This window comes from Colobus angolensis, unplaced genomic scaffold (assembly GCF_000951035.1).
Source record: "Colobus angolensis palliatus isolate OR3802 unplaced genomic scaffold, Cang.pa_1.0 Scaffold132, whole genome shotgun sequence".
NCBI classification, from domain to species: Eukaryota; Metazoa; Chordata; class Mammalia; order Primates; family Cercopithecidae; genus Colobus; species Colobus angolensis.
Window position 1 is genome coordinate 1,094,650 of NW_012114400.1, and position 23,504 is coordinate 1,118,153.

Sequence of the window (23,504 nt, forward strand, 5' to 3'; positions counted from 1 at the left end):
TCCTTCCTTCCTTCCCTCCTCTCTCCCTTCCTCCCTCCCTCCCTCCCTCCCTCCTTCTCTTCCTAACTCCTTCCCTCCCTTCCTTTCTTTCTTTTCTTTCACATGTTCTGTCACCCAAACTAAAGTGCAGTGGCACAATCATGGTTCACTACAACCTGAGCTTAAGTGATTCTCCTGTCTCAGCCTCCTGAGTAGCTGGGACTATAGGCACATGCCACCATGCCCAGCAAATTTTTGTAATTCTTATAAAGATGAGATTTCATCATGTTGCCTAGGCTGGTCTCTAACTCCTGAGCTCAAGTTATCCACCGCCTCAGCCTTCCGAAGTGCTAGGATTAGAGGCGTGAGCCACCATTGCTGGCTAATTTTTGTATTTTTTTGTAGACACAGGGTCTCACTATGTTCCTCAGGCTGGTCTCAGACTCCTGAGCTCAAGCAGTCATCCCACCTTGACCTCCCAAAGTGCTGGGATTACAGGCATGAGCCACCGTGCCCAGCCCTCGGGTTTCTCTATAGCAATGCAAGAATGGCCTGATACATGTAGCAAGCGATCAGTAACATGCCAGGTTATTTAAGGGGTTAGCAAGAATTCATATAACATTTGTGGTACAGAGTAGACGTGCATTAAACAATTATGATTAGTCACATTTTTAGTTGAGAAGATTAAAAAAAGGTTATGTTTGCCCAAGACATAATAGCAATGTGCCTGTCACATTAGTACATACTAGATATTAGATGACTTTGGAGAGTAATTCAGGTTTGGAACTTCTAGAAACCAAAGAAAAGGCCCCGTAAGATCTTTACAAATCTAGAGATTAAAAACCATTTACAGTAACCCACTAGAATGAATAAGATGATGTGTGTCAACTCCAAATTTCTAGTAATTTCAATGACAGCAAAACTGCACTGGTTCATATGAGCCAGAAGAAAAGGCAAATTAGAATATTTTTAAGAAAATTCAAACTTTTCATTTCAAATATTACAATATCCTCCCCCTACCCCTTTCCTGTAAAACCTAATTAGCTAAAAGAATCATTGTTAGGAACCTTTTATGCAGGTAAAGAAACACCTCGAGTGGAGTGTGGGGAGACGATCAGCTTCCTCCCAGCCATTGACCACAAACACTCCAGACCAGCAAGTCTGGAGGCCCCAAGAACAGGCTCTCCAGAATCCTCCAACGTGACAGGCATGATCCCCAGCTTACCACCTCTAAAAGGTGTCTGTCCCTGGCAAAGATGCCCCTATGAAATTAATTCTTCACTTTACCTTGAATGATTCTTTGATCATGGATTAATGAGATGGTGACTAATGGCAGCTCTGAAATTGCCTGTTTTAATGAATCAATAGGAATTATTTTTAATTAGTACACCAATTATCTATATGTAAATGATGCTCTCTGGTGTACTTAAGGCCTCTTGAAAGATTTATTTTCTTAATTCTGTTAAGACTCTTGTTTACAATGCTGTTGTGTTCTCTATAAGAAATCCTTTGCTAAGTAAAGGTATATTTCCAGCCTTTGTGGAATTATCCGGTTTTAGCAAGATCATCTTGACAAGGGCATTTACCATATTTAGAATAAATTGCAGGGCAGTGGGTTTGCCTAGCCCAGCCTAAGCCTGCCAGTGCCACAGCAAAAACGCATTTTAATGTGTTGCAGAGCTGGTTCTCTCACCCAACCCACTGCCCTCCTCAAAGACACTCTGATGTACAGCTCCCTCCTCCTCCTAATTTTAAGGCTCCAGGGTGGAGCGGGGGAAGGATACCTACTGAACTTTGCCAAACCACCTTGAGCAGGGCGATAGGCCCTTGGGCTGGTATAATCCAAGTAGACTTTATCTGGATGACAGGGTACTGTCAGTGGTGAGATGAAGCCAAAATCTGGCATTTTAGGATCAGTAGATTTGAATCAAAGGACATAATCAGATCATGTGCCTTAGCCCCAGTACCTCTCAAAGTGTTTTCTCTCCTAAATCTTTTAAAGTTGCTCCCTGAAAAGTAACTTTTGATTCCAAAAGTCTGACTTTGTCTGTTGAACAGATATGTTTCTAGGGTTGTTTGCTTGTTTGCTTTGAGTCAGAGTGTTGCTTTGTTGCCTAGGCTGGAGTGCGATGGTGTGATCTCAGCTCACCGCAAACTCTGCCTCCCGGGTTCAAGCAATTCTCCTGCCTCAGCCTCCCAAGTAGCTGGGATTACAAGCACCCACCACCACGCCTGGCTAATTTTTGTATTTTTCGTAGAGACGGGGTTTCACCATGTTGGCCAGGCTGGTCTTTTAGCCAGCCTGGTCTCGAACTCCTGACCTCGTGATCCACTCGCCTTGGCCTCCCAAAGTGGGGTTTTTTAAAACGTGTTCCTTTGGGCCTTTCCCCCCACCCCCAGTTTTCTTTCTTTCTTTTTTTAAATAATCTAAGATCATTTTTCACCCACCAAAAGGCCTTTTTTAGGTTTTCTTTTTTTAGCCCATGTACCAGAATAGTAGTTTCAATGTTGCCAACTGCAAAAGGACCTATGTGTTGTGGATGCTGCTGTAAGCTATTTTCAAGAACAAACTAAATGGTTTTAGAAAATAGTACATGGAGTAACTCACATATTTTCATGGAAAGCAGGAAAACCCCTTTGCCCCAGGGTTCCAGCAGCTGTCAGATCTTCTAATCACAAGCAACAATTATCCTGGACCTGAGAATGGAAAGAAAAAAATTATATTTGACTTAGTAATTTTCAAAGAGTAATTATAACAAATGGTGTTAGGTTGTTCACTCCACCTTTTAAACAGTAGTTATATAGCAGTAGCTCTCCCTGTACCACAGGAATGTTCCCATAAACTTTGATAAACTACATAGGAACAACTCACATTTTCATCTGCACAGTTTATCAGTCAACAAGTGTTCACTGAGTTCCTTTTGCCTAGCACAGCCCTAGCAGCTGCATAAAATATCTGGGCAGCATGTAAAGACATTGCCTCCTACTTCACCCCATATGGGAGAAGCGATGTATGAAGCAGCGAGGGAATAATTAAGGCAGCATAGTGATATCTTGGTAAGTTGTCATTTGTCTACACAGCGCCTTTCAGCACACACAAATGATTCTCCCTCATTTTCTTTTAAGAAGCAAGTATTAAAAGTGTTGCAAACTTTTAAGTGCTGGACTTAATCATCTTTAGTCATTCAAAAAATTTAAGCATTTACTACTAAAATTATTTTGTGTAGCTGTGGCACTGTTCAACAACAAATAATTTTGTAGACCACTAATGAAAGTTCAGAGAAGGATGTATATTTGTACATGTGCTTAATTCCTAATTATATAGACTTTGGGGTAGTTCTGCATATTGTATGACCTTTTATGTTTAACTACATCACATTTTCTATTTTTGACTGAGCCTACGTGACCAAAATTGTGTCAGTTCAGCATAAGCGGTACTCTGCTTTCTAACCTTCCTAGCCCTGTGCATTTTCTGCATCATGATTTATTAACAAGTACTTAGGTCATTTAGCTGAATTGTGGAGCAAGAGAGTTAGAGCTAAGATTCTCTGATTGCGAAGGTTTTGGTTCTTTGCTTCCTGTATATTAGAGATTCTGTTAACTACTATGAGATGCACATCTTACCATCATCGACAATGCTCTAGAGACACTGCCACTTTCTTTAGGTTTAACATCTACATTGCGTTATCTTTTAATCATGTTCTTAAATGTGACGGGAGAAAAAACAATGGGTGATAAATGCTTCTGCATGAATAAAAATTAACTGCACATGTAATGAATACAACTTATTTTAAAATGTCTTCTGCAGCAAAATATTGTGTTGGTTAAAAGTTACCAAGCTGAGGTTAAATAGGTTTTAATTAAAAATTACAAGCTCACCCTACCCCAAAGCACTACCACATGCAACTCTAAAAGTGCCAGATGGACAAAAACCTTAAAATTGTTCAACAGCACCCCCTAGCATACATAATTTCAGGCTGTCAGACTAGAAAGCAAATTCCCGGTGTCATTTTTTACATGTCTGGTTACATGGGCACCTTCTTGACATTATTTCTGAATTGAATGTCTGAAGGTAATTATAAGCAGAGAACAGTGTAATCTAGCAAAATGATTTCTTGTGAAAATATTTTCAAAATGATTTTACTTGAACTCTAGCTATCCTCTATCCATTGTCTTTGCTTTGGTTGGCTGGTTCAAGGAGATTTTTGTTTTCTTTTGGAACAAGCCATCTAGGAAAGAAAATACAAGGTTGGGGGAAGTTCTTAAAGAAGATTGTGGAAATCCACAAGGTGGATGGAGAATATTTAACTGTCTTTCGTGAATTTTAGGAACACAGTCTTAGGGGTTTGGGATCCTGAGCAGTTTAACCATTCTGTGACTTAGTTTCCTCCTCTATAAAATTGAGAAATGGTAATAGTACTTGTGTTATAAGGCTGTTGTGGTTAGTGTGCACAAAGTAAATTCTCAGAGGTGATCAACAGTCATTGTTAGCATTATTTCACCATGGATGCTTGAATGAGGTCAGGATCTACAACCTTGGCTCTGACACTGGAGATACCAGAATTCAAACCCTCTGAGAGACCTTGGGCAAATTGCTGAAACTTGGTTTCCTCATTTCTAACTAGAAGTAATAATAGCAACTACTGCTTACTACTCTAGAGTTAGAATATATATGCAAAGTGCCTAGACTGGACTAGGTGGAAGAGATAGAACACAGCTGTTGGTCTTACAGAATAATAATAATATTTATTTATTTATTTATTGAGACAGAGTCTTGCTCTGCCACCCAGGCTGGAGAGCAGTGGTGTGATCTCAGCTCACTGTAACCTGCTCCTCCCAGGTTCAAGTGATCTCCTGCCTTAGCCTCCCGAGGAGCTGAGACTACAGGAACGCACCACCACACCTGGCTAATTTTTGTATTTTTATTAGAGACCAGGTTTCACCATATTGGCCAGGCTGGTCTTGAAATCCTGACCTCAAGTGATCTGGCCTCAGCCTCCCAAAGTGCTGGGATCACAGGTGTGAGCCACCACACCTGGCCTAATAATGATAATTCTCTAAGGCTAAGAGAACAGGAGACAATAATACTATAACATTCTCAAAATTGGAAAGCTGAGAGAGTGAAGAGTTGGGTTTCTTAGCAAACCCAAGAAAGCCAGTTATATGTAGAATGAACCAGCGGCTCAGGAATTGCTAGCACTAGGGATCTCTGGAAACCTTAGCTAGAGTCTTTTCTAATTTAGCCATCACAGGACACAGCGAGTCACCTCTGCCATGTTTCACCTGCTGCTGACATGGCACACAGTCCAGAATTAGAAGGTGAAGTTTGAAAATTCACCTGTTTTCATTCTGCTGCCTACAGAAGTTCCACAGTAGAAAAAGGAAGGAGACCTGGATCAAAGAATAGGCTTTAATTATGCCACTAACAGTATGACCTTCATCAAGTCTTTTACTCTCTCTAGACGTTAGTTACCACTAATGTAAAATGAAGGGCTAGACTAGACTACCATTAAAAGTGCCATCCTTGCTCTCAAACCTCATGATATTAGAACAAAAAAGTATTTCAGGACAAGACTCTGAGGTTGACCTGGTTATTTTTCAGAACAGAATAATATTATATTCTGATGTTATTCATGAGGATAATTAATAGTATCTGAGAATTATTGAATATCCACCATGTTTCAGGTGCTTGCACTATCTTACTTAATCTCATTTGATATAATAATAGTGTTTTGTGAGTGAGATTCTGTTATCTTCGGTCTGCAGATTAAGAAACTAAGGCTCTAAGAGTTTAAGTTACTCACAAACTTTACAAACATTAAGTGGCAGAGTCTAGCTTTTAAAGATCTGGCCACCTTCAGAGCCCTGGTTCTCTAGACCTCACCATGCACCTCTTTTTCTGAACTCTGGTGCTTCTCCAGAAAGGTCATCACATTCATTCCAGTTCCTATGGTTGCTTTCAGTTTGTAGTATGACTTTATTACCTCCAACTGGAAAATTAAGTAGGGTGTCCCCCTGTAAAGTGGATTGGCATTGGAGTTATAAACAAGCCAAGTACCGTATTTCTCTCACAAAATTGGTTTGCTCTGAATTCTCAAAGTCCACAGGCACATAAAAGGCCTTGCATGTGTGAAATTACACGTTATTAAAGTCCTGCATATTAAACCTTTACAGGATCCGTAGTTTTCCATTGTGTCCAAACCTACACAGATCACTGTTGTTCAATAGATTATGTGGCCAATTGTCCTTGGGACTGCAGACTATTTATAAATCTACAGGTAAATATTTTAACCAATCTGTGTGTGTAAATTTTCTGTTTAATGTTGATTTTAGAGTGTATAAAAATAAGGAGAGGACGTTTAATAGATGGAATGAAAGAGATAATATATTAAAAGGGGAGGGGAAGCTTAGGGGAAGCTGGGGGTTAGAACTCCTTCCAACTTTTGTTGTACATTGTTTAAAATTGCGGATTAGGGTTATAAATGCTTTTGAGGAAGGTCTCAAGAGAAGATCCCCCAGCCAAGTAGGGAAGGGTACTCCCTGAGAGGAGTTGAGTTGCCCAGGCCAGCTGCTACACTGGCACTAGGAGGAGCCCCACGTTCTGCCATGCCTGCCCCCCTGTTGGCTGCGTGTGCCAGGGGGGTAGTAGAGGTGCCCTACTCAACAGGAAATGACTCCCTGCCACAGTAAACTGGGTCATCTACTGCCCTTTTGGTTTGCTGCCTCGATTTTGCAGGTTGGAGACATTAAGGCATGACGAAACCAAGTGACACACTTCAAATCAGAGCCTAAGGAAGGGTAGTGACACATGTCAAGCATCTGCTGTGTTCAGCACAGTCCAGAGCGCGCCATATATATGAGCTTGTTGTTCTCACCTCAACCCTGAGAGGTGGATTTCAGTGTGGCATTAAGAGAAGAGTCCTAACACACAGCCTCACGTGCTTCCTCTCCAGGGTGGGTTTCCTCTCCAAACCAAGACTGCTTCCCTGGTGTGCCGTAAAAGCACCAGGTTGGTCACAGCTCTTTTAGGGCATAGTATGTAAGGGAAATTTCACCCATGTGGTAGCCAAGAAGTATCAAAAAGGACAAAAACGTCAGAAGAAACCAAGTCATCTGGGACTACTAGATGATCCTGGCAGGAAAGGCTGGCTGGTGTTGTGATGCTGCGCTGGAGGCTGAACTATGAGTGGCTCAAGGTGAAAATTTACAAAGACTAGAGTCTCACATTCATATGCTTGATGGAGTCAATGTGACAACAGCTGCACCCAAATCTGAGGGGCTGCTTGTCTTCTCCATCCTACTATACCATCTCCTGTCATCAGTGGCTACAGAAATAAGTCCACCTTCTCTGTGAATCAAGGTCCAGATAGCAATCCAAAGACTGTGGGATATGACCTGGGAACCTGAAAAGATGGGAACATCGTCTGTGTACAGTCTACCCATCTGAAAAACATCCGTTAGAAACACAATCAGGTGGCACAGTACGATGAAGTATTCCTTCCAACAGAGCCCTGCCTTCTGCTTCATGAAGGTCGATACTGGTGTGAGCTCACAGTCCGCACCAATAGCCTAAGGCACACAATGGCTGTCATCACATTCCATCCCCAGGAATTAAGTCCAGGGAAGCTCCATGTTCAGGAAGAGACTGGTAAAGAAATTTTTCATTAAAGGTCCTGGAACAGTCTATGACTTGACCTCAACTGACTTCCAGGAAAGCACCATGACCCGTTTTCAACCATCATCAGTCCGCCTACTAGCTCTTGTTTGGGGAACCTCATATCTTTAAAGATCTCCTGGGCTTGAAGGTCTGCGTCTCTCCAGATGCCTTTTTCCAGATTAACACTGCTGGTGCAGAGATGCTGTACTGGATTGGAGGGAAGCTGAGTGGAGTGAACTCTTAACACCATCCTCCTTGCCATCTGCTGTGGAACTGGTGTGATCAGCCTCCCTCTGGCTCAGCACGTTGCAGGTCCTTGGGATTTTGTTGGTGGGGCAGGCAGTGGAGGATGCCAGGCAGACTGCAGCCTACAATGGCATCACCAGCTTTGAGTTTCATACTGGTCAAGCAGAGATTTTCCAGGCTACTAAAGTCAAAGGAAGATGGACAGTTAATTGTTGCTATGGTGAACCCAGCCCTTGCTGAACTGCATTACAAGGAAGTTCAAGCCATTTGAAACTTCAAGGCCCTCCGCACACTAGCTTTTGTTTCCTACATGCCCCAAGATGAAACCACAAGGAATGAACCACACCGAAAGTTCCAGGGGCTAATCTTGAGACAACCAGGCATGAAGACTGAGCTGTGAAATTCTAGAGATGGCCTTAAGGCAGTTAATCCACAACCCAGCCATTGTTGAGATGACACTCAGCTGCACTCCAGGTGCACCATGACTGAAGACATCTACCAGAACAAGACACCCAGACCTTGTACACAGCACACTCCTGCACACTTCCCATTCCATGTTCATCATTTTAAAAACCTCTCTCTAGCCTAAAGTTTGAAGTGATTCCCTTGAGGCTAGAGCCCAGGCATTCTCCTATCTGTTAGCATTTGACAGTGACTTTCCTTTTACCACATACACAAAAAAAACTGTGGTAAAACATACATAACATAAAATTTATCATCTTAATCATTTTTGAGAATATAATTCAGTGACATTAAGTACATTCACATTGTTTTGCAACCATCACCACCATCCATCTCCAGGACTTTTTTCATCTTGCAAAACTTAAACTTTGTACCGATTTAAACACTAACTCCTCCTTCCTCCCTGCCCCCGGTCACTGGCAAGCACCATTCTACTTTCTGTCTCCATGAATTTGACTACTCCAGGCTGCTGTGCGTTTTAGAGAAGTTCTTACATGATGCTATGAGTATTATAAGAGAATAATACTTGGTATTTATTAGCATTACAACCTAAAAGTCTTATGGTGGAAACATATCAAAGATATTTAGAGTAAAATGATGCATGTTAAGCTCTTTTTCCTCCTTGAAATAACTTAAAACCTATTTTTTAAAAAACACCCTGAGGTTCTTATAACTCAGCTTAAAAGTGATGGTGCCCATGCACTGGGGTGACTGCTGTTTCTTGCTCTCTTTTTCTCCCATGGAGCCACAATCGCAATTTTAGTCAAGGTTACAGTGAAACCACCACTCCTTCCCTTTGATGGTCCTCCATCGTTGTGCGTCAGCTCCAAGGGTCATTCTGCCCTTTCTGTGCCTAGCTTCATTCTGAGTGGGAGTAACATTGCTGAACCGTGTAGCACACAAGTAAAGGAGGACAAATGCTCTTTCGTTCATTCTTCCAGCAAACCTGTATTGAGTGCCTATCACATTACCTACTATATACAAAGATGGGTAAGACATGAACACCATCTTTAGGGGCTTGCATTTTATTAGGTCGAAGCATTTAAAGTAGCCTGTAGTAAGAGACAGATATGTAAACAGATAAGCCAAGGCGTTGGGATAAGTCTCTGCCAAGAACAGGGAGGGAGACAGTCATTCTACCCAGGACGAGAGGGTGTCAGCATGGTGTTTCCTTTTGCTTTTCTTCACAAGCATGATGGAGTGTGCCATACTACCTTGATAGCTTCTGCAGTTCCTTTTCATAGTCTCTGGAGGAACTGGAGTTGTTCCAGTGATACAGAGCAGTAGAGCAGGTGGTGGTTCGCTAATTTGGACAAGGCAGCAGCAGTTCCCATTGCCACTTGCTTCTCACTTCCATCATCAGTGGTCATTAAGTGAAAGTGTGCACATTTTCTAGAGCGTGGTTGAAAGTCCTTTTGTATACAGATAAGTTGAATTCCGTTACTTGCCTTATACTTTGTCAGAGGCTGAACTTTTCTTTGGAAGGTTAAATGAGGAAATGCTCATTCATTTCTGGGTTACAGTATTCTCCTTTCAAATAAAATTACCTAAATAGACAACTACTTAATTTGGGGGGAAAAATAAAATTAAACTCCAGACTGGGTGCAATGGCAGGTGCCTCTGGTGCAAGCTACTTGGGAGGCCGAGGATGGAGATCACCATCCTTGGAGAACTCCAAGGATGGAGTTCTAGGACAGCCTGGGCAATATAGCAAGACTTCCATCTCTAAAAAATAAAATAGATAATAAAACTTTGTACAACACAGAATGATGATAGAAACTGGTTGCAACAGGGTGGTACTGTTTTGAAGACTGGGGCCAGGGATGTCAGAACAGTGAGCTAGGGTTGGTAAAGGACTCACTGTTGTCAGTTCAGGAAGAGGCCATGTGCTGTGGAGAGGACTATGGCATAGCCATATGTCCTAAGCCAAAGCCTACAGAAGCCAAGAATTTAGGGCCCTTTAACTGAGTATTCAAAAAGTAGCATGGACACTGCAGTCTGGTCTATCCAAATCATCCTCGGAACTGCAGTTTCCTCTTGACAATAGATAAAGGATATTTATTTGAGGGAAAAGCTGCCACTTAGTTACATAATATCATTCTGCCTTGGTTACCCTGGAACAAGGAATTAGGTAGAGGTGGCAAACAAGTTTTATACTATATTAAATAAGATTTAAATATATATTTTTCAGGCACAACTTTTTAATTTTTTAATTTTCGTTTTGTTTTTAAATCAGTAAAAGACAATGGATCCTAGAAGTTGCAGTGATCTAAGTAGCAGCAAGTTTGTGCATGTGTCCTTTCTGTTTTGTTCATTTGAATGTTTAAATAATGTTTAATATGTTTAAATTATGTTAAATATGCTGAAATGTGTTAAATATGTTTATGTTTAATTTGTTAAATGTGTTTAAATTACAATTTTGTTTAAATTATCTCACTGCTGCCACAGGCCCCCTTGCGTGAAATTCTGCACTATGCATACTAATTGTAGTAAAGTTACCCCTATATCCCAGGTAGGGAAAACAACTCTGGAAGATAATTTCCACTGAAGTCTAACCAAACTTCATTAAATGGATTCTGGTAAGATTATAAATGACATGAAAAAAACATTTTAACATCAGGTCATCAATTTAAGAAAAGGGTATGCTTAGACACATGTTTAAGGTTTTTAAAAAGTAATATTCTACCCTCCTATGGTCCTCAGAATTAAAGCGTAGTGAACAGGAAAGAAAAGGAAAATAATGCAGCTGAGTGCTAAGGCAGAACATCTTGCCAGATGGAATGAAGGTGATGTATTCACAGTCATGGGTTGCTTAACCACCGGGAAACGTTCTAAGAAATGCATCCTTAGGTGATTTGTCGTCATGTGAACCTCATAGAGTGAACTTACACAGGTTCTACACACCTAGGCTCTATGGTGTAGCCTGTTGCTCCCAGGCTACAAACCTGTACAGCATGTCACTGAGCTGAATCCTGCAAGCATTTATACACAGTGATAAGTATTTGTCCATCTAAACATCTTTAAGCATAGAAAAGGTGTAGTAAAAATACTGTATTATAGTCTTACAGGACCCCTGTCATATATGCAGTTCATCGGTGACCGAGATGCTGTTATGCAGCATGTGACTGTGTCTGACAACTGACTCTCCCTAGTATCAACACCGGCTATATGTATTACTTGGTCAACTTGAATGACCTTTTAGAAGAATTTTGATTGCCTTTCGAGTGGACTTTATCTTACCAGTTATATCTGGTCCCTCTACCCACTGTTGTTTGCTGGAGACACTTCATCCCTTTCCGTGACTTGCCTGGCCTTGACTTGCTTTGGGCTGGAAAGGGGCAGTGGCTGTTTCTCAGCTATGGCCATTGGGGGATTTCCAGGGTTCTTGCCCTGTCATTAAAATTGTGTGTCCCTTCTAGACCTCTCTCATCATTAGGTATTAGAACATAAGGGGGGAGTTTAAAAATATGTGGACTGTTCTTTTCCTCATCCTCTTTAATTTACATAGATTTGGCCTTTTTAAGAATGCAAAATATTTGTTGAAAGAGGTAGACATGCAGAGTTTCTATCCCCTCTTGGCCAGTAACTCTATGGCCTTGTTTCCTTGATGTTCTTCTTAATGTTCTCATCTGTAGGAATGCTTACCTCATATAGTTGTTGTGAGGATTGAATGATAACAATTAATACAGATGTTTTGCAAGATTTTTTTAAAATTATGCTTCAAGCCGGTCACGGTGGCTCATGCCTGTAATCTCAGCACTTTGGGAGGCTGAGGCAATAATAGTAATGGCTGACATCTATTGGGCTCTTAGCACATGGCAGGACTTGTGCCTGGCATTTCGTCTGCATTAACTTAGTTAATGCTCACAGGCCTTAGTCAGGTGTCTGGCTCTTGGGAAGGGTGCTGTCAATGAGAGCTCTTATTTTGGTTGTTATTGTGTTTATAATTACAAGAGACCATAAGAGACAAGGAATCAAAAGCTGTGTTTCTCCATTGTCAGATTATCAAGGGAACATCAGTGAAGAACATACATAAGACCTCATGTAAGGAACAAATCAAGCATGATTGTGTCTGTATTCTAGCAGTTTGTCATCTACAACGTACAACTCCTTGAGAAAGGAGGCGTAGGAAGAGGGAACGAGGGAGTGCGAACATGTATATAGGAAAATGGACCAGTATGCATGCTGTTCTGTTCTGTTTTTTGTTTTGTAAGCATGTTTTCTGGAGGATGACTGTTGGACAGTAGATGTAGCACTCACATTTGTGAGTTTTCATTTCAGCAGTTTACTGCAGTGAAATTTAGAGAAATGGGATAAAGTCTCTAACATTTCTATTAAGTTCTTTCAATCAGAAAAGCCTGGAGTTTGGTAAAAATCATTGTTGAAGATGATCATTGGTAAAAGTTTCTACTGCATTATGGTATAAGCCAGGATCCAAGCAAGATTTTTTTAAAATTATGCTTCAGGCTGGGCACAGTGGCTCATGCCTGTAATCCCAGCACTTTGGGAGGCCGAGGCAGGTGGATCATGAGGTAAGGAGTTTGAGACCAGCCTGACCAACATGATGAAACCCCGTCTCTACTAAAAATACAAAAATTAGCCAGGCATGGTGGTGTGCACCCATAATCTCAGCTACTCAGGAGGCTGAGGCTGGAGAATCACTTGAACCAGGAGGCGGAGGTTGCAGTGAGCCGAGATCACGAGATCACGCCACTGCACTCTAGCCTGGGAGACAAAGCGAGACTCCTTCTCAAAAAAAACAACAACAACAAAAAACAAAAAACAAAAACAAAAACAAAAATGCTTCAGTCAAGTGTTTGCCACTTTGTACGTAAGTCTTCTGGTGCAGGTACTCTCTCAGTCCATGACCACTTTGGATGATTGCAGAGATCTTCTGTCAGAATCAACTTTGTTTCTAATGGAGGGAAAAAAGCTATTTTAATGTAGTCAGTATTGCTGTGTGTCATTGTAAACAGCCTTTTACCCTTTTCCATTTGCCCTGAGAATACTCACTGATGGCACTTGCAGCGGCAGCGTTCACCCCAAGATAACTTTCACCATGCAGTATCCCTTTTAATGTTATTTTCACATCACACTAGTATATCGACTTTGGAAACAAAAGATATTGTTCTATTCATAGCATTCTGTTTTTAGTAGTGGTATTTCCATTTACAAAATACAGTAATTCTCAATCACTGAAAATGTTAAGTCCTAGAAAACATAACATTCCTACGCGTGATATTAACATCATTCTCGAAGAGTTCTTGGCCGAAGATTCATTTGATGAATCCGATTTTTCTGAAATAGACGTTTCTGATGATTCAGATGATTCTGATGTTAGTTCTGTTTAGAAATAACTCCAAAAACTGTTTGTATATTTTATTTTCACATTAAAAGTCAGATTTGCTTCAGCCTCAAAGAGCATGTTTACGTAAAATTAAGTAAGTGCTGGCAGCGAGCTTCACTTTTTTTTTCTAAACAGGAAAAGGGTTAACAGTTACTTTGAAAAAATAATATGGTAAGTAGTGAATAATGTGGAGTATTGGTGGCCTGGAATTAAAAATGATGACAGGTTCATTCATACCCCAAACCTCAGCATCAAGCAATATATCCTTGGTACAAACCTACACATGTACCCCCTGAATATAAATTAAAGTTGAAATCTTTAAAAAATTGAAAATAAAATAAATAAAAAATTCAAACTGCATCTTACTTCAAAGTAGAAATGAAGATAGGCCGGGCACCATGGCTCATGCCTGTAATCCCAGCACTTTGGGAGGCTGAGGCAGGCAGATCACCTGAGGTGAGGAGTTCAAGACCAGCCTAGCCAACATGGCGAAACTCTGTCTCTACCAAAAAAAAAAAAAAAAAAAAAAAAACAAAAATTAGCTGGGCGTGGTGGTGCACGCCTGTAATCCCAGCTACTTGGGAGGCTGATGCAGGAGAATTGCTTGAACCCAGAAGGTGGAGGTTGCAGTGAGCTGAGATCGTGCCACTACACTCCAGCCTGGGTAATCGAGCAAGACTCCATCTCAAAAAAAAAAAAGAAATGAAGATAATATATGCTTTGGAAACATCAGAAGACTCAAACATTTTGTGATTCTAAGTGATTGTGAAAATTCTGATGTCAGATGCATCTGAAAAGTTTAAATTGTTTCATGAAATGTGCATATGGAAAAGTAATACTTCTAAATATGATTTTTACATAATATATGAATTTAAATATATATGTGTCGCTGAATTATCAAACCATGTAAGTAGTCAACTGAAGGTTTCAACCACATCCCTAAAGGATTATGTATTTATGTTTGCCAAGACACATTTCTGAGGATCTCATTGGAAAGACAGGAACCACTTTACATTCAGACCTATATGATTCATTAAAGCTCTTAATCATGTTCTTTAACTTTTTTTTTCTTTGCCTTTTACTCAAGTAGGAAAAGATTTTCACTGAAGTGGAGAGGCAAGGAATAAGGGCAAAAGGAAACTGGCTCTTAAGACTGATTTGCCTAGCAGGACCTAGAGGGCGTGAAAAGAATGGAGAGAATGTGCTTATTATATATTTAATGAAACCTTAATTTGAAAGCCTCCTAGTGAAAGAGCCTCAGAGGGAAGAGCCATGAGAGCAGCAGGGGACGTGGGTCATTTGTTCTCACTCTTTGACCCTGACAAGCTGCTGTCCCTGTTGGGCTGCGGAGGGCCCAGTCTTGTCACTATCCCGCATCCACAGGATGAGCTTGGCTCGGGTGTCTTAGGGGAATATACACCAAATTTGAGGGCAAGTGTGAAGAAAGATAGTATGGGAGTTTTTAAGAAAGCTTCTAAAAGGCCGAAAAGATACGCAAATAAAGAAACTTTGGGCTGAACACACCACTTTAAAGGACTACAGGGTCAATTCTGTTTGCAGAGTTTAGAATGAAGATATTTCTAGCAGTCCGTTTCTCAAAAAGGAAAGAAGGGAGAGAAAAAGAATGGCGCTTAGTCTCTGTTGCCTAAATACCGTATTTCAATTTTGAAGAACATTTTTAGCCCAAATTCTAGCTACAACCAGTCTCTTCCTAGCAGCCTTGGCCTAAAAGTACCTCAGAAATAGAACAATGCCAGATTTGATTATTGACTGTTCAGATTGTGTGTAGAAGTCTAGTGACTGCCTCTACATTGTAAAATAATTATAGCATGACAGATATGACACTTGTATTAGCTGAAAAGCCAAGAAGGTGAAGGGGTACACTGTTAAAATATTGACTTCCCTTCATTTACTCTGACTTCTGATGGGAAGAGGTTGCAGAGGGGTATGGAAGAGGGTGTATGAGTAAGGACCTAAATTTACAGTTAACCAGAACTAATCATAGAAGTGCTGGAAGAAGTAATACATGACAACAATCCATTTTTTCCATTAGTGAAAAACTTAAAACCCCTGTATGTGAAAACACAAAAAGGTAAAAAAAAAAAAACTAAAAAAATCATAATACATGCAACAGAATCCATACACTTTATATCTATATATACTAATAGAAAAAAATTTAATGCAAAGAGTTCATACCAGATGAATTAGAGAGGTTTTAGCTATGGCTTCTATTCTCCTAGCAAACTCCCTGACCCCTGCTAAGAAACTCCCTAACCCCTTCACACAGTGTAGGCGCCTGACTAAAGGTAGGCTAACCAGTGTTTCCCTGGGATGCTTGTAATTGATACAAACAGGAAGAATCTCTTGCCTGTTGGGCCACAGAAGTGGAAGGATTGAATCTGGGAGGTCATGAAAAAAAATGAAACCAAGGTGACAAACAAAAAATGGGAGACAGGGGCCAGGCACAGTGGCTCAAGCCTGTAATCCCACCACTTTGGGAGGCCGAGATGGGTGGATCACGAGATCAGGAGATCGAGACCATCCTGACTAACACGGTGAAACTCCATCTCTACTAAAAATACAAAAAATTAGCCGGGCCTGGTGGCGGGCGCCTGTAGTCCCAGCTACTCAGGAGGCTGAAGTGGAAGAATGGCGTGAACCTGGGAAGTGGAGCTTGCAGTGAGCCGAGATCACGACACTGCACTCCAGCCTGGGCGCCAGAACAAGACTCCGACTCAAAGTCTCAAAAAAAAAAAAAAAAAAGAATGGGAGACAGGGAGACAGAGGGCATTGCTTGACTCCCTGAATTCAGTCAGGCCCAAGCCTGATCAGCTTCATTGTTATGTAAACCAATGTATCACTTTTCTGCAGAGGTAAAACAAGTTGAGTTTCTGTCACTTTTTTTGTTGTTGTTGTTGTTGACATAGAGTCTCACTCTGTCACCCAGGCTGGAGTGCAGTAGCACAGTCTCAGCCGACTGTAACCTCCACCTCCTGGGTTCAAGCAGTTCTCCTGCCTCAGCCTCCTGAGTAGCTGGAATTATAGGCATGCGCCACCACATCCGGCTAATTTTTGTATTTTTAGTAGAGATGGGGTTTCCCAATGTTGGCCAGGCTGGTCTCAAACTCCTGACCTCAGGTGATGCACCCACCTGCGCCTTCCAAAGTGCTGGGATTACAGGTGGGAGCCACCGTGCCCCGCCTCTGTGACTTTTGAGTGAAGGAGTCCTAACTGCTACAGAATAGACAGTTCTCAGAACCTTCTAACCTCTCGCTCTCTTGCCAGTTCCTCTGCTCTGTCCTCATTGGCACTGCCCTCTGCATTGCCCTGGCCAACTGAAATTTCTTCTCCCTCTGTTGTCCAGAGTCCTCTCAAGCCTCCGCTACCACCCAGCTTCAGGCCCGCCCTTGTGCAGTCACTGTCTATGGCAATGCTCAACTAACCAGACTGCCCTGTTTTCCTCCCCAGGATTACTGCAGCAGGCTCCTAAGCAGCCTCCCTACCTCCAGTTCTCACACGTGCTGCTGCCAGAGTGGGCTTTCGAGAACTCAGATCCACTCCTGTGACTTTCCTGCTTAAAACCCTTCAGAGGCTCTCCCCATGACTTTTGGAATAAAACTACAAATCCTTAATTTGTTTTGCAAGGCCCTGGGGATCTGGCAGAGATGCACGGCTCAGCTTCATCCCCCGCCGGCCTGCACTCTGTACTCCAGCCAGGAGCCAAGCCGATGCTATAAATGGGTTGAGACTTTTGGGGGCCTTGGGATGGATGAATGCATTTTGCATGTGGGGTGGGTGTGAATCTTTACAGTCCAGAGGGCAGACTGTGGTAAGCTGAAGTATGATGTCCACATCCAAATCCACGGAACCTATAAATATGTTATTTTACATGGTAAAAGACACTTTACAGATGTGATGAAATTAGGGATCTTGGCTTTATCTCGAATGCTTTGAGTATAATCACAAGGATTCTTACAAGAGGGAAGCAAGAGAATCAGAGTTAGAGAAAGAAGATGTAATAACAGAAGCAGAGATTGGAGAGAGAAGATCTATTACACTGCTGGTGTTGAAGATGGAGAAAGGAGCTATGGACTGAGGCGGGTTGGTAATGTGTAGAAGCTAGAAAGGCAATGAAACAGTTTCTCTCCTGTTGCCTTCAGAAGGAAGGCGGCCCTCCAGAAGTGTCACGTCATAAATCTATGTCATTTTAAGCCACTGAATGTGTGTTAATTTGTTATAGCAGCAATAGGAAAATAATATAGCAGATTTTCTGGGCACTGACAGTTTTGGAATTAAAGAGAGTTGTGGGTGTGTCCAGCTCGTTCAGGAAGTCTGGAGTCTGATTTTAATTTTTGGCTGGCTTCTATGGCACAATGAGTGTGAGAAAAATGATCTGCCTTTAAGGAAAACTAGATCATTTAACTTTTTGTTTTTAGCTTTGATATGTGCAGTTTCTCAATTAGTGAAAAAAAAAACTGGCAAGGTTTTGGTTAGTCACAGAAAAAGTTCAGCAATTCTGCGCAAATGGTGGGTTTTATTTGTTAAAATATCAAAGACATGATGGATGATACATTTCTTTGTTACAATATTTTGTTAACTTTTATCAATGTAATTTTATTTTTCTGGCCACATTTTTATCCACCAGAAAAATCTAGTTTTAAAGCATGTTTATTTTATTTTGTGGTAGTCAGGTTTTTGTTTGTTGTTTGTTTTTGTTTGTTTTTGTTTTGTTTTGTTTTGTTTTTTAGACAGAGTCTCGCACTGTCACCCAGGCTGGAGTGCAGTGGTACCATCTCAGCTCACTACAACCTCCACCTCCTGGGTTCAAGCATTTCTACTGCCTCAGCCTCCGAGTAGCTGAGATTACAGGCGCCTGCCACCACGCCCAACTAATTTTTTGTATTTTTAGTAGAGGTAGGGTTTCACTCTGTTGGTCACGCTGGTCTTGAACTCCTGACCTCGTGATCTGCCCACCTCAGCCTCCCAAAGTGTTGGGATTACAAGCGTGAGCCACCACGCCCGGCCAGTAGTCAGGTCTTAAATGCAGTCTCCTGGGCACCAGGCAACAGGCATAGTTAATAGTTGAATTCCTAAGATCTTTGGTCTTATTTTGAATCACAGTGAATGTGATTCCCATTCACATGTGTTTTGTCTCATTTGATAATCGGAGAGGAGAAATGAGAAATGGAGAAAACAAGGCAGGGTTGTATGTATGCAGCTTTCTGGGGTATAAACCACAGATTTTGTCTCTCTTCTATTTTATTGTGTCCAAGTGGCATTTAGCATAATTGACTAGTCCTGTTCCACTACAGTAAGCTAATCAAGTACTTTTAGTTTGTTTTGAAGTTTAAGCTCCAAGTGGCATTTTGGCCCAGTTTAAATTATCAATATAGCTTTTTCTATATTTCTGTGAAATACACATATGTTCGTAACAAATAAGATACTTGACAGAGTTGCATATCAGACTACTAATAAGAGGAGACCTCTATGATTAATCTTAGATAGTTAGATAGTTCTGTGTTCAAGAGTACATTCATATTTTATTAATTAGCATTACGGTAGTTATTAAAGTTATTCATAAATATTCCAATTCTCCTCCTTCCAAGCACAAGAGTAGGATTGTATAAAGGGGCTTCAAAAAATTCATGGTAAAATGGAATTAAAAAATAAAAATGTAAACTTTCTCAACTTTCTCAACATAAGCTCTGTCACGTTTGAGACAGTTTTGTAAGCAATTATATCTGTCGTTTAGTCCATCCTTAAAGAACTGACGACCTGGCATCCATCCTCTTGTGAAGGTTAAAAAAAAAAAAAAAAGTACTGAAGGTCTTGGGAATTTAACCATATCAATGCAGTTTTTTTTGTTTTTTTGTTTTTGTTTTTTTTTAATAAATTATAAAGTGTGTATATATTATTTGATCTTAACACTTATTCAAGTTACCTATTTAATTCTTTTTTATTATTATTATTATCTTTAAGTTCTAGGGTACATGTGCACAACGTGCAGGTTTGTTACATATATATACATGTGCCATGTTGGTGTGCTGCACCCATTAACTCATCATTTACATTAGGTATATCTCCTAATGCTATCCCTTCCCCCTACCCTCTCCCCACAATAGGACCCGGTGTGTGATGCTCCCCTTCCTGTGTCCAAGTCATCTCATTGTTCAATTCCCACCTATGAGTGAGAACATGAGGTATTTGGTTTTCTGTTCTTGTGATAGTTTGCTGAGAATGATGGTTTCCAGCTGCATCTGTGTCCCTACAAACGACCTGAATTTATCCTTTTTTATGGCTGCATAGTATTCCATAGTGTGTATGTGCCACATTTTTTTTTTTTTTTAACATATTAGCTGAATAAAAATGGGTGCCCTTTAAAGATTGTTTGTTTGTTTGTTTGTTTTTGAGACAGAGTCACTCCATTGCCCAGGCTGGAGTGCAGTGGCACCATCTTGGCTCATTGCAACCTCCACCTCCTGGGTTCAAACAATTCTTGTGCCTCAGCCTCCTGAGTAGCTGGGACTACAGGAGTGCACCACCATGCCTGGCTAATTTTTTTCTTTTTCTTTTTTTTTTTTTTTACTAGAGATGGGGTTTCACCATGTTGGCCAGGCTGGTCTCAAACTCCTGGCCTCAAGTGATCTGCCTGCCTCGGCCTCCCAAAGTACTGGGATTACAGGCATGAGCCACTGTGCCCAGCCCAAGATTTTCTTAAAATACAGATTACTCCTTGTGTGAAAGATTTTTTAAGATTAGGAAACAAAAAGTCAGAAGGAGCCAAATCAGGACTGTATGGTGGATGCCTAATGATTTCCCATCAAAACCCTTGCAAAATTGCCCTTGCTTGATGAGGGGAATGAGCAGGAGCCTTGTCATGGTGGAAAAGGACTTTCTAGTGAAGCCTTCTGGGGCATTTTTCTCCAAAAGCATTGGCTAACTTTCTCAAAACACTCTCCTAATAATCAGGTGTTATCATTCCGTGGCCTTCCAGAACGTCAACAAGCAAAATGTCTTGAACATCCCTAAAACTTTTTGCCATGACCTTAACTCTTGACTGGTTCACTTTTGCTTTATGTAGACCACTTCCTCCTCTTAGTAGCCATCACTTTGATTGTGCTTTGTCTTCAGGATTGTACTGGTAAAACCATGTTTCATCTCCTGTTACAATCCTTTGAGGAAATGGGGATCAGGTTCTTGATCCCACTTATTTAAAGTTTTCATTGAGAACTCTGCTCTTGTCTGCAGCTAATCTGGGTGCAACAGTTTTGGCACCCATCGAATGGAAAGTCTACTCAACTTGAATTTTTCAGTCAGACTTACATAAGCTGATCCAATTGAGATGTCTATGATGTTGACTATTATTTCTGCTGTTAATCATTGGTCCTCCTCAAATAGGGCATGAACAAGATTGATTTTTTCCTTGCAAATTGATGTGGATGGTCTGCCCCTGTGGGCTTCATCTTCAACATCATCTCATCCCTTCTTAATATGAATTATCCACTTGTAAGCTGCTGATTTCTTTGGGGCATTGTCCCCATAAACTTTTCATCAAGCATCAATTATTTCACCATTCTTCCACTTATGCTTCACCATAAATTTGTTGTTTGTTCTTGCTTCAGTTTTAGTAAAATTCATATTGCTCTGATAGGGGCTGTTTTCAAACTGATATCTTATCCTTTTTAGTGCCTTGAACTAGATTCTGTTCAAACATGTTATAACTAGTCAGTATGAATTTATCTTGGTGGAAAAAAATTTGAAATCCATGCATAATTTTTTCATAATACACATTTTCCATGAACTTTTTTGAAAACCCCCTTTTTTTTCCCACTCTCTTGAATTTAGATGTGGTCCTGTGACCTGCTTTGGCCAAGTAAGTAGGAACATGTAACCCTTGCTGAACTCCAGCCATGGTGATTATAAAAGCACCTGTTGACATGGGGCCTCCATTAACCCAAGTCACTGAGTGGTTATATTAAGCAGAGCCATCCTGCAGCCTGTGCTGGTCGTGTAGCGTGTGCAGGAGATAAATAATTAATATTGGCTGGGCACTGTGGCTCATGCCTGTAATCCCAGCACTTTGGAAGGCCAAGGTAGGTGGATCACCTGAGGTTGGGAGTTCCAGATCACCTGACCAATATGGTGAAACCCCATCTCTACTAATAATACAAAAATTAGCCAGGCATGGTGGCATGCGCCTGTAATCCAAGCCACTCAGGAGGAGGCTAAGGCAGGAGAATCGCTTGAACCTGGGAGGCGGAGGTTGCAGTGAGCCGAGATCATGCCACTGCACTCCAGCCTGAGTGACAGAGGGAGACCCTGTATCCAAACCATAATAATAATAATAATACTGGGGGTCATTTTTTACTATAGCATAACCTACCCTATCCTGACTGATAAAAACACTCTGGATAAAAATTGAATGTGGTTCTTCCAAGTTCGTTGATTTTCTGTGTGTGTATATAATACTTTTTTGAAAAACTTGGAGATATATTATCTTTTCGAAACAGCCTTATGTTATCATTCTTAGTGGAATTTATATCATAGTTTGTTTATTTTAATTTTTGACATGGTGACTTAATGACTTTTAAAAAATTTGTTGGTATGCAATTAAATCTGTTCTGAGCAATTTTTTACAACTCTGTTTACTTTTTTAAGATTGTAAATGTTTGCAGTCTACCTTGAAAAGCAACTTTGTGAAAAATGCTAGGTGCTTTAAAACTGATTTGCCCCACTTCATGTTTGTTTGATATAAAATGAGATACATGACTATATTTTAATCTATAGAAAAATGACTTCCAAAAGGCTGAGACTTTACATGCCGACTTTATTACTACTAAATAATTGTAACAAAATACTAATAACTCCAGTAATCTCTGTGGACAGGTAATTGTAATGGAAGTGTTGACTTTAGGTAGTTGTATTGATAATGGTGGCTTGAGTTAATAGTTAAATCTGGCAGTTTGGCCCTTTTTGTTTGTAAACATCCCAAAATTCTGAGTCAAGGTGGCTTCTCTGATCACCATCATTCAGAAGACAAGATAAAATTCCTTTGTATTTGAAGGAAACAGTGTCCTATCTCATGTTAATACTGCTTGAGAAATCAAGTATAAGACATCAAATGGGATTGTTTTCTTAGAGATTACATCCTATGGGTTACTCCCCCAAAGCTAGAATTATTATTTATTTTATAGCCAAATTTTTAAAATGTGTGTGTACTTCCCCACAAATCTCTTGCTTCTAGTTGTCAAAGTATTTTTTCTAGTTTTCATGTGCTTCTGAAATGCAGTTGTGCAGATGTACACACACGTGCTCACAGTCTGTGGGCAGGGCACACCCTTTGAGAGTCCCAATTTAGTTCTTTTGTGTCTCCTCTCTGTGTAGGGCACTCATTAGCCGTCCCAGAAGCCGATACTCTAATCCTCACTACTTTTCTCTAGGCCTCCAGCATCCATCTGGCCCCTGAGATTTCTCTGTAAGACAAACTTCCTATTGCTGGACCCAGAAAAGGAAAATCAGATTCCTTGCCACACTATCAATTCAGAACCAATTTGCAAAGGGAACCTTACAGGACAACAGCTTTCTTAGACTAAGTGGGATAAAAAAGGTAAAGAAGTGATAGGAGAAAAGCAGTTCCATTCGTTTGCTGGCAGTGCTTTCAGTCGGCATCCTGAACATGGGTGTCGTTCCCTTCAGAACTAAGAAAGTGAGGTTTGAGGGAATTTCTTTTGGGTTTTTCTTTTTTTCTTTTTCTTTTTCTTTTTCTTTTTTTTTTTTTTTTGAGACGGAATCTTGCTCTGTCGCCCAGACTGG

At 40.8% G+C, this 23,504-nt stretch overlaps 1 protein-coding gene and 1 pseudogene across 1 annotated transcript in view; both read left to right on the forward strand.

Annotated features, from left to right (window-relative positions):
- LOC105506128 (chromosome unknown open reading frame, human C1orf21) overlaps positions 1-23,504 on the forward strand; it is a 254,291-nt gene that overhangs the window by 183,653 nt on the left and 47,134 nt on the right. The gene's annotated exons all lie outside the window — the stretch shown is intronic.
- LOC105506171 lies at positions 6,650-11,557 on the forward strand (annotated as a pseudogene).